The sequence below is a fragment of the Chlorocebus sabaeus genome, chromosome 9 (assembly GCF_047675955.1).
Source record: "Chlorocebus sabaeus isolate Y175 chromosome 9, mChlSab1.0.hap1, whole genome shotgun sequence".
NCBI lineage: Eukaryota > Metazoa > Chordata > Mammalia > Primates > Cercopithecidae > Chlorocebus > Chlorocebus sabaeus.
The window spans coordinates 8,727,240-8,739,459 of record NC_132912.1 but is presented as its reverse complement, the minus strand read 5'-3'; the positions used below and the strand labels follow the sequence as shown (position 1 = coordinate 8,739,459).

General features: G+C 35.8%; 1 pseudogene; it reads right to left on the bottom strand.

The window, feature by feature from the left end:
- Positions 1-10,016: 10,016 nt before the first annotated feature.
- On the bottom strand, positions 10,017-10,472 carry LOC119618759 (cyclin-dependent kinases regulatory subunit 1 pseudogene; annotated as a pseudogene).
- Between the last annotated feature and the right edge of the window lie 1,748 nt (positions 10,473-12,220).

Genomic DNA, 12,220 nt, shown 5'->3' with positions numbered 1-12,220 from the left:
CTCCAAACCAACGATTGGATTCTACTGTACAAACAGAGAAACGTCTGTGAACTCCTCACCTTTGAAAGGTAAACACTGAGAAGGAAATACTCCTCCCACGTGCTTTGAAGCATTCACCTTGTAAAAGGAAAAAGGACTTATTTAAAGAGTTCTTCATGCAGAGAAAAGAGGAAGTTCTTTGAAGTCCGGGCTAATTTTGGGTCACCATGAAACCAGCCATCCTTCTATCTACAAGATCCTCTGACCCTGTGGACCAAAACAATAGAAACACAACCAGGTTATTTCATTAGTGTGGACAGAAACTAAGAATAAAAATCTCCAGGAAACATTCAAAAACCATAACCCCCAAGAGGCAGCTGTCTTTCACCCTTCTCTCTTCCCTTCTCATTCCTTACCGAAAAGGTAAGCCATCCACTGGGGACAGAGTAATAGATAGATTTGTATGATAGGAAAGGTATACATATGCCATTACAGCGGCTCACCCCTGTAATCCCAGCACTTTGGGAGGCCAAGATGGAGGATCACTTGAGCCCAGGAGTTTGAGACCAGTCTGGGCAATATAACCAGACACTGTCTCTACAAAAACTAGAAAAGACGAAAACAGACCAGACACAGTGGCTCGCGCCTGTAATCCCAACACTTTGGGCGGCTGAGGCAGGCGGATCACGAAGTCAGAAGTTTGAGACCAGCCTGACCAACATGGTGAAACCCTGTCTCTACTAAAAATAAGAAAATTAGCCAGGTGTGGTGACACCTGCCTGTAATCCCAGCTACTCAGGAGGCTGAGACAGGAGAATCGCTTGAACCCAGGAGACGGAGGTTGCAGCGAGATCGTGCCACTGCTCTCCAACCTGGGCAACAGAGCGAGACTCCACCTTAAAAAAAAAAATATATATATATATATATATATATCTTTGTCAATGTAAGAGATACATATAATGTAGCATCTCTTTGTTTTTTATTAATTTAGTACTCAAAGCCAGGATCCAAGCATTAAGTATTAGCCGTCTGATTTAACTTCAAATAATAAATAGCTATATTGAAGGCTCTCTGGGAAGAGCTCCAGGGAGACAACTGCGAATTTCTCAGAAGAATGGGCCACTTGGAATATCCTGTTGATTCCTCCATTTCTCTGAATGGTTCACCAGACCCCAGCCCATAGCTTCTGAGCTAATTCAGTCCCTGCTGTTACATGTCCTGCAGAGATACTGAGCTACAATACTGTTACAGTTCTTCCACACGGTTGCAGCAAAGAGGAAAGGAACTTAGGCCATCTCCATGACCAATGAAACGGTGTTGAATAGGTGTCGGTTATTTGCACTGGGAACTTTGAAATAGAAGTTTTGGAGGAATATAAAAGCTAAACATTTTTGTTTTGTGACATCTAGTTATGCAATTGCCGTGCTTGCTAGAAAGGATATGTTTATTGTGACAAATAGGGTATGGGTGTGGCTCCCTCCCCTGCTTTTCTATGTCTGTGGCAAAACCAATGGGTCGAGTTGGCATGGAGCCACCGAGGACAAGGTCGTGGAACTGTTTGCCATGTGGGCCCACAGCTGTGACTCCCATGGAATGACTGGCCATATCCAGCATACCCCGTAAGTCATGACTAGGAGGTTCTCAATGCACATAAATCTGGGCAAATAGAATTGAAAACTGACACGATTTTTTTATCAGTTTGTAGAGACTTAGGCTATAAAGTCCATGATAAGTTAATATCTCTTTATAAAAAAAACCAAATACTATATAAAAATAATTCATTAGATATATCATAGGTTGCCTCATGCTTGAGAACAATGCATAATGTAGCTTCATGCACAATATAGGTATAGGACAAATAAAAGTACATACTTTAGGTAGCAGATAGGGAGGGTGTATACAGATCATTCCGTGTCAAGATGCGGTTCAGATTGTAGATAGAAAGATTCAAGTTGAGTTAACCAAATTCAACAAACATTTTGTTCTTGACGAAATGCCAGACACTTATCTCTGCCTTTGTGGAAATTACAGGGGAAGAGTTCAGATGAAAATATACATATCAAGTCACAAAAGCTGCCAAAAGGTAAGTACAAAGTACTCCGTGGATGTTTTCTGAGCCTTTAAGGATAACAGAAAGGGATTTGGTTATAAGGCAGTTGCTCAGAATACTTCCCCTCAGAGGAATGCCAGCTAACCACAGCAATGACTTAGTCCTGTATGACATTCTCGTTTGTCTGTCTTCATCTCTTATATCTAATTTTATTTTTGCTGTTGTGAATTTGAAATCTTGATTTCACACATTTATTTGATATTTTATATCATTTTCACCCCATGACATCTATGGGGGATAGGTATTTTTACCAGATTTTCCAACTTAGGAATCTGGTTTCATAATTTTCTCTCAGTAAAGTAACTAATAATGAGTAGAACCAAAACTTGAGCCTGGTTAGTCAGAATCTAAATCCCATCAATTCTCCTGTATGTCATACCAGTCACTGTATAGGCATTCCCAAAATGACAAATAGATCATATTCACATATTTTATTTCGAAATCTGAATTTAATCCCTACAGAAACCACTTTTAAATGACGGTGGAGTTCCTGACTAGTTCAGGAAGGATGACTTAACCCATAATGTAAAGGCGTTACTGTAGACGTGTTAGAACTCTGGGATAGGGGAACAAGAGATTTGTGATGACAGTCCTTCAAACAACCAGAGGCATTTACCTTTTTCCAAAAGGTGATTAACGTGCAGAATGAAACTATAATTGGTGAAATTGCACATTATATTTCAGAAGGAAGTAGAAAGAAACAGCCAGTGTGGGGAAAAGATCCTTTAAGATAAAGTCAGGCTTACCTAGAAATCTACCACTGAGGTCACTCCCACCAGAGACACTTTTGATTTTCATAGCTTCTTTTATCCCTCCACCTAAAAAAAAAAAAAAAAAAAAAAAAGTGAAAGATAATGCATGTATAATAAAGTATGCAACATATCAATATAGAACTCAGTGAATTACCATAAATTGAAAACCAGTGTAAACACCTGAATGTTCAAGAAATAAAACGGTGACAGCAATCTACAGCACTCTCTTTCTGCTGCATCTCACTCGAAATCCCTGCTGACCTGCATTGGAAAAATTACTCTGCCTATTTTTGTAGTATTGACTTTCTTGCTCTTCTTTATAGCTTTACTACCTATGCATATATCCCTAAATTCTTTAATAAAGTTTTGCCTATTTGTTAAATTTTCTATAAATAGGATCACACAACAAGCATTTTTAAATGTCTAGCTTCTTTCACTCAACACTGTTTGTGACATTCAACTATATTTTTGAGCAGAGCATTGATTCATTTATTTCCATTACAATATAAATGTCACTGGACAAGCACATCTACTATCATGTTGATGGTTTGGGGGTCGTTTTCAGTTTGGGACAAGGAAAAATAATCCTGAAGTGGTCATTCTTGTTTATGACAGTCACACATTTTCATTGGGTATATACCAAGAAATGGAATTGCAGATCACAATGCTTGATTTAAATGCTCAATTTAAATTAATGTAATATAACAAATTTACATTGATTAATGTAAATGTTTAATTTAAATAGATGAGGCCAAAATGCTTCTCAGTGTGGTTCTACCAATTTTTATTCCCACAAGCAATAAGTTAGAGATTAGTTCCAGTGTTTCTATCATTGGCAATACTTGGTAGTTGCTGTTTTCACTATTGCTATTCTGGTGAATGAGTAGTGTTATATCATTGTGGTTTTACACAGCATTTCCCTGGTTACTAATAATATTATAAAATGGGGAAGTTTACTGCCCTGTTGGGCAGCCTCTTTATAAAGTTCCAATTAAAGCTTTTTGCCCATTTAGCATTTGGATCCTATGTCTTTTACATTCTTGATTTATTGGAGCTCATTATATTTTGGATATTTGTCAGTTACATGTGCTGAAAAATCTTTCTGCTCTTTGACTTGCATTTTCACTTTCTTGTGTCTTTTGATGAGCAGAAGTTTTTACATTTAATGTAATCTAAATTCTCAATCTCTTCCTTTATGAATAATAATTTTCATATAGTTTAAGAAATCTTTATATAACATAAAAATATTTATATCTATATGATCTTCCAGAATCTATAGCTTAATACAATCCACCTGCAATAAATATTTGCATAAAGTGAAAGATTGGGCCAATTGTGATTTTTTTATTGACACGGTATCATTTATCAAAAAGACCCCCACTGCTCTACTACTCAACATTGTCAAGAACAAATGTCCAAATACTCATACGTTTATTTCTGAACTCTCTATTCTGTTCCAATGGTAGAGCCTTAATATGGTTTGACTGTGTCCACAGCCAAATCTCATCTTGAATTGTGTAGCTCCCATAATTCCCTCGTATTGTGGGAAGGACCCAGTGGGAGTTAGTTGAATCATGGGGGCAGGTCTTTCCCATGCAGTTCTTTCAATAGTTGATAAGTCACATGAGATCTGATGGTTTTAAAAATGGGCATTTCCCTGCACAAGCTCTCTCTCTTTGCCTGTTGCCATCCATGTAAGATGTGACTTGCTCTTCCTTGCCTTCCACCATGACTCTGAGGCCTCCCCAGCCACATGGAACTGTAAGTCCATTAAACCTCTTTCTTTCGTAAATTGCCCAGTCTCAGGTATGTCTTTATTAGCAGCATGAAAGTGAACTAATACAAGCCTTTTGGCAATATTATACTGTCTTAACTACTGTGTTTTTATAAAGATGTCTTTATATTTACTAGAGTAAATTCTCCCATCTGGCACTTCTTCAGATAGTTCAATTCTTGGTCTTTCTTTTATTTTTACAGTCCATTTAGAATCTCTCTGTCTCTCCCTCTTTCTTTCTCTCTCTCTCTCTCTCTCACACACACACACACACTCACAAACACAGAGTTTGTGGTTTGATTAAAATTGAGACAGTTGACATTTTTGACATCTTTTGATGATATGTCCCAGTGTGTATTGTATCTTTAATTTTTCTGCATAGATTTTTTAAAGTTTCCAGTGAGAACTTTCACATATTTGATCAAACTTACTTTGATATATTTCATGTTATTTAATGCTATTGTAAACTGTATATTTTTAAAATTTTATATTCCATTTCTCATATATTGGCTTTTAATAACTTTATTAAGGTGTATTTTACATACAGTAAAGTACACATATTTAAAATGTACAATTTAATTAGTATTGACATACGTATACACCCAAGAGACCATCACAAAATCAAGATAGTGAACACATCCATCACACCCAAAAGTTTCCTTGTGACCTTTTGTAACCCTCCAACCTTTCCCCATGACCCTCTGCTCCCAGTCAAGCACTGAATTGCTTTTTGAACTACAGATTAGTTTTCATTTTTAGAATTCTATTATGAATGGAGTCATACAGTATGTACATTTTTGTCTGACTTCTTTCACTCATCATAATTATTTTGAGATTCTTCCATGCTATTGCATGTGTTAAAGATTATTCATGTTGTCATTAAGGGGTATTCTGTTGTCTGGATGTATCACAATTTCACTATCCATTATCTGTTGATATGCATTTGAGTTGTTTCCAGTTTGACAGTACTACAGATAAAGCTGCTATGAACATTTGTGGACAGTCTTTGTTTGGACATATGATTTAATTTGTTCATGTATAAACACCTGTAAGTGGAATGGCTAAAGTACATGATAGGTATATGTTTAACTTTTTTAAAACATCATTAAGCTGTTTTTGCATATTATTATCATTTTGTATTTCCACAAGCAGTGCACCAGGGTTTTCACTGATTCAAGTTCATGCACTGTCTTTTCTTTTATTCATTTATTTTTAAGACAGATGTCTCTCTGTCATCCAGGCTGGAGTACAGTGGTATAATCATGGCTCACTGCAGCCTCAACCTCCCAGGCCCAGGTGATCCTCCTACTTCAGCCTCCCGAGTAGTTGGGACCACAGGTGTGCACCACCACACCTAACTAGGAATCCCTGTCTCTAGGGAAGGTCTTAAACTCCTGGGCTCAACAATCCTCCTGCCTCAGCTTTGAGTTTGCTGGGATTACAGGCATGATCTACTGTACCTAGCCGATTTTAGATACTGTAATAGGTCTAATCAGTGGAGTTGTATCTATTAATAATTGAGGCTTTACTTTCCAATTCTCTAATAATTAATAATGTGGAGCATCCTTTCCTTTTTTTAATTTCCCATCTGTGTATCTTCTTTGGTGAAATAGCTGTTCAAGTCATTTGCCTATTTTGTTTTATTGGATGCTTTAGTTTCTTATTGTTGAATTTTGATAGTTTTTAAATATATTCTAAATATAAGTCTTTTATCAGAAACACGATTTGAAAAATCTCCTTTTCCAATCTGTGGCTTGTTTTTTTCCTTTTTTTAAATTTTTTTTTTAAAATTATACTTCAAGTTCTGGGATACATATGCAGAACGTGCAGGTTTGTTACATAGGTATCCACGTGCCGTGGTGGCTTGCTGCGCCCATCAACCCATCATCTACGTTAGGTATTTCTCCTAATGCTTTCCCTCCCTCGCCCCCCATCCCCCGACAGGCCCTATTATGCGATGTTCCCCTCCCTGTGTCCATGTGTTCCCATTGTTCCTCTCCCACTTATGAGGGAGAACATGCCGTGTTTGGTTTTCTGTTTTTGTGTTACCTTGCTGAGAATGATGGTTTCCAGCTTCATCCATGTCCCTGCAAAGGACATGAACTCATCCTTTTTCATGGCTGCATAGTATTCCATGGTGTATATGTGCCACATTTTCTTTATCCAGTCTATCATTGATAGGCATCTGGGTTGGTTGCAAGTCCTTGCTATTGTGAACAGTGCCTCAACAAACCTACGTGTGCATGTGTCTTTACAGTAGAATGATTTATAATCCTTTGGGTATATACAGGGTAATGGAATTGCTGGGTCAAGTGGGATTTCTGGTTCTAGATCCTTGTTAGTTTATGGTTTATTCTTTTTTTAATATATCATGTTCTTGGCATTGTAGCTAATACATTTTGTCTAACCCTAGGTGCTATGGACTAAATTGTGTCTCTCCCCAAACCCCATCAAATTTATGTGCTGAAACTCTAACTTCAAATGTGACTATATTTGCAGGTAATTAACATTAAATGAGGTCATGCAGGTGGCATCCTGATCCAATAAAATTAGTGCCCTTATAAGAACAGTTACTGGCGTCCTCTCTGTTTCTCTCTACCAAAGGAATGCTTTTCCCTTTTCTTGCCTATTGCATTGACTAGAACCTCTATTACGATGTTGAATCAAGGTGTTAAGAGTGGAAGTCTTTGCCTTGTTCTTAATCTTTGGGGGAAACAAAATCAGTGTTTTACCACTAAACATGACGTTGTCCATAGGATTTGTAAAGGTGAAGATTTTTTAACCACAAAATAAATTTATTTAACAAATAAGGGCATATAGAGATTATATCTTTATTAGTGAACTTTGGTAGTTTATGTCTTGCAAAGGTTTGTTTCTTTGATCTAAGAGGTCAAAATTAATGACTTAAGATGTTTCATAAGGTTTTCTTATTTTTCTTTTAATGTATGTAGAACTTAAAGAGATGTCACTTTTGTTATTCATTATATTGATATTTTGTGTCTTCTCTCTTTATTTCCTAATCAGTACAAATAGAGGTTTATATAAGTGTTATTAATCTTCTCAAAGGATCAGCATTTGGTTTTATTCATTTTTCTCTATTGCTTTTTTTCCTTTTTTTTTTTGTTTCATTGATTAATTTTTGATTTTGAGCTTATTTTAAGTTTTATTTCCTTTTCCTTTTCTAGTTTCTTAATTTAGAAGCTAAGGTTTGTTTAAGGAAAGATCTGTGATCTTTCCTCTTTTCTAATGTGTTGCTCAGTGCTATAAATTTCCCTCTAAATTATGCTTTGGTAGCATCCCACAAATTTTTATATCTTGTGTTGTCATTTTAATTACATTCAACGTTTTTTCTATTTCTTTTTTGATTTTCTATTTGACCTAAGAGCAAGTTAGGAGTGTATTCTTTGGTTTCTTAATATTTGAGAATTTTCCAAAGATCTTTCTGTTCATTTTAGTTTCAATGCTGTCAGAAAATATACTTTGTATGACTGCAATCCGTGTACACTTTTAAAAGTGTGTTTATTTCCAGCATATGATCTATTTGGTAAATATGTTCTAGACCCCTTGAAAAAAAAATGTGTATTCTCTTGTTATTTGATGGAGTTTTCTGAAACTGTCATTAGGTTGATTAGTTGACTGTAGAAATACAGTCGACTTTATATAAATATAAAGTAGATTTGTTGACTGTGAAAGTGGATTGGTAGTACTATTAAAGTCTTCAATTTTAGTCATTTTTTCAACTTATTCTACCAATAATTGATATATCTGAATAAAATTTATGAACTTATCTGTTTATTTTTACAGGTTTATTTATTTGTACTTTATATAGTTTGAAGCAGTTTCAATAGGTTCAAAAAATGTTTATAATGTTAAATCTTCATAAATTGATCCTTATGTCATTATAAAACTATTCTTTAAATCTTTAGTCTTTTCTGGATTTTGTTTTTTCTGATATTAATATCATCATTTTCATTTTCTTCTGACTAATGTTAAGGTTGAATTTTTTCCATTATTTTACTTTTAGCTTATTTGTGCTTTTATATTAAAAGTTGGCTTCACATAGGCAGAATATAGTTGAGTCTTGCTTTTTAAAATCTTACTTAATAGTTACTGCCTTTTAATTGGGGTATTTATAACATTTACATTTCATGTGGTTATTGCTATGGGAGGATTAAGTCTCCTGTTTTTTGATTTGTTTTCTACTTGTATAATCTATTCTTTGTTCTCTTTTTCTTTTTCTTTCTTTTTTTTTTTCTTTTGCCTTTTTTTGATTTTTGGTTTTTGTTTTTGAGATGGAGTCTCGCTTTGTTACCCAGGTTGGAGTGCAATGACGTGCACTTGGCTCACTGCAACCTTCACCTCCCAGGTTCAAGCGATTCTCCTGACTCAGCCTCCCAAGTAGCTGGGATTACAGGCATGCACCACCATGCCTGCCTTTTTTTTTTTTTTTTTTTTTTTTTTTTGAGATGTAGATGCCCAGGCTGGAGTGCAGTGACATGATCACAGCTCACCTCAAATTCTCAGGTTTAAGTAATCCTCCCACCTCAGTCTCCCAAGTAGCTTAAATTACAGGCACATGACACCACCCAGCTAATTTTTGATCTTTTTGTTGAGATGGAGTATTGTTATGTAGCCCAGGCTAGTCTTGAACTGCTAACCTCAAACGGTCCTCCTGCCTCAGCTTCCCAAAGTTCTGGGATTACAGGTGTGAGCCACTATGCTCAGCCTGCCTTCTTTTAGATTGAATACTTCTTTTTTTTTTTTTTTTTTTTTAAGATTATAAAAACTTCCTCTTTAATCAAGGCTTTTAACATGAACAGATTTCTTTTTTTTTTTTAATTTATTTATTATTATTATACTTTAAGTTGTAGGGTACATGTGCACAACGTGCAGGTTTGTTACATATGTATACTTGTGCCATGTTGGTGTGCTGCACCCATCAACTCGTCATTTACATCAGGTATAACTCCCAGTGCAATCCCTCCCCCCTCCCCCCTCCCCATGATAGGCCCCGGTGTGTGATGTTCCCCTTCCCGAGTCCAAGTGATCTCATTGTTCAGTTCCCACCTATGAGTGAGAACAAGCGGTGTTTGGTTTTCTGTTCTTGTGAAGATTTCTTGAATAAAATGGAAAGTTTCCAGTACACTGAAACATAAATCCACAAGTCACCATACATACAACACCCGGCAGGAAAAAAACAAAAACAGCAAGTTTACATGATCTCTGTTAACAGCCATGGTCTCAAACTCAGATGCTTCCTCCATCTGCCAAGTGTGTTCTGGGTACAGAGCACATCGTGGCTTCTGGGGTCACACTCAGCTGAGGCTGTGGGTCCACAGAGCACTCATCTGGCTGGGCTATGGTGGTGGTGGCTCTACTCAAGAAGCAAAGCAGTTACCAGCACATTCAAACAGTGTATTGAACATCTTTTAAATATCAAAGTGAGAAACAAGAAGGCAACATAATAATATTATCAGAAAGATGTTAGGAAGTAAGGACAGCTGTGTAAAGCTTGAGGCTGAAAAGTAGCTTGCCAGCTTCATTTCTTTGGCTTCTTGGGTAGTGGGCGCCGGAACAGCAAGATGTGAGGTTCTGGTTCATGGATCATATAATGGACCCATCCCTGACTCTGCTGAACGCCAAGATTCCTCCATTCAGATTCAGACATCAAATGAGTTTTAGGGACCAGCTTGGCTACGTCCTTGGGCAGCATGACATGTCGATACTCAAACTCCTTGTCGTCGTATTTGTCCGAATAGTAAATCTGTTTGTGCGACATGATCGCTCGGTTTGCTAGCCTTTCAGCCCCGCGCCGCCAACCTCCAAGCAACTCCCAGCAGCACGCGCTCCCACCCACTTTGGCCTCCAATTGAATACTTCTTAATTCTTCAGTTTTATTATCTTTGTTGACTAATTAGCTAAAATTCTTTGATGTTTTATTTTTGTGATTGCCCTACAGTGTATAGCATGGCTCTTCAGCTTATCACAGTCTAAATTCAAGTAATATTATACTACTGCCTTTAAAATACAAGAACATTACAAGCGTCCTCTTTCTTGTTTCTTTGTACCCTTTTTACTGTTGTTGCCATTTGTTTTACTTCTATATATGCTATCAATCATACAACACATTTTTATTTCTTCCTTGCTCAATTATATTTTAAAGACATTAAAATAATAGGAAAAATATTTTTAAATTTATCCTCATAGTTATCATTTCTGGTGCTGTGTGTGTGTGTGTGTGTGTGTGTGTGTGTGTGTGTGTGCGTGTGTGTGTAATACAGATCCAGAGTTTTGACTGGTATCATTTTCCTTTTTCTTGAAGGATTACCTTTAGCATTCACCAAATAGTAATAAAGTCTTACAGATTTTCTATGTCTGGAAGAAAACTTAATTTTGCCTTTGTTTTTGAAGTATAATTTTGTTGAATGTGGAATTCTAAAATGGAAGATTTTTATTAATTTGAAGATGTTGCTCCACTGTCTTCTCACTTGGATTGTTTCTAAGCAGAAATTTGTCATCATTCTTATCATAGATTCTTTGTAATTATATTTTTTTTCCTCCTATCACTTTTAAGATTTTCTCTTTATCAGTGGTTTCCAGCAACTTGAATGTGATATGATTAGGGGTTGTTTTCTTAATGTTTCTCATAATTAGGATTTCTTACACTTCTTGAGTTTCTGTTTATACTTTTTATCAAATTAGAAAAATTTTCTACTTTTATATTTCACATAGTTTTCCCCCACTCTCTTCTCCTTCATAAGAGACTCTGATTGTGTGTATATTAGCCTCTTTTAACTGTCCCACTGACTATTGATCCTTTATGCTTTCCTTTTCAGCTTTATCTTTGTGTTTTATTTTTGATCATTTCCATTGCTGTGTTTTCAAGTTCACCAAGATATACTGTCTTTTACACATCTTCTGTTGGTTACATTAAACATTCTATTATACATGGTTGACTTTTCAAAGTCTAACATAATTGATACTTTTACAATTCTTTCTAGACAACGCAATGGCCTGAAAACTTTATCACCTCCCCAACTTAAATGACATTGCTATCATGTATTTGATTTCCACATACATTTTAATACTCATAAGGCATAACTATTATTTCAATCAGCCAATGTTGAATATATACTCCCATTGGCTACCTTGTTTTCTCTCTGTTTCTTCCTTAATTTCTGACCTCACTCTAGAGTCAATTTCTACCTAATTAGAGAAAAACATTTAGTATTTTCATTACTGCTAGTCAACAAATAATGAATTGTTATCATTTTTGTCTCAAAATATGTTTCATTCCTAAAGGATAATTTCACTAGGTATAAAAGTCTGAATTGTCAGGGTTTTTTTTTTTTTTCTTCAGCAATTTAAATATATTATTCTATCATCTTCTGACTTTCTTTTCTATTGAGAAGTCAGTCATTAGCCCATTATTACTCCTTTAAAAGCAATATGCCTTTTTTTCCCCCTTCTGGCTTCTGGTGGTAAGATTTTTTATAATGTACTTAAATGTGGTTTTCTTTTTAGTTATACTGCTTGGAGTTCATAGGGCTTCTTGATTCATAACCTTTTAAATCTTTTTTTAGCTGCATCTTATCTTCTATGTAA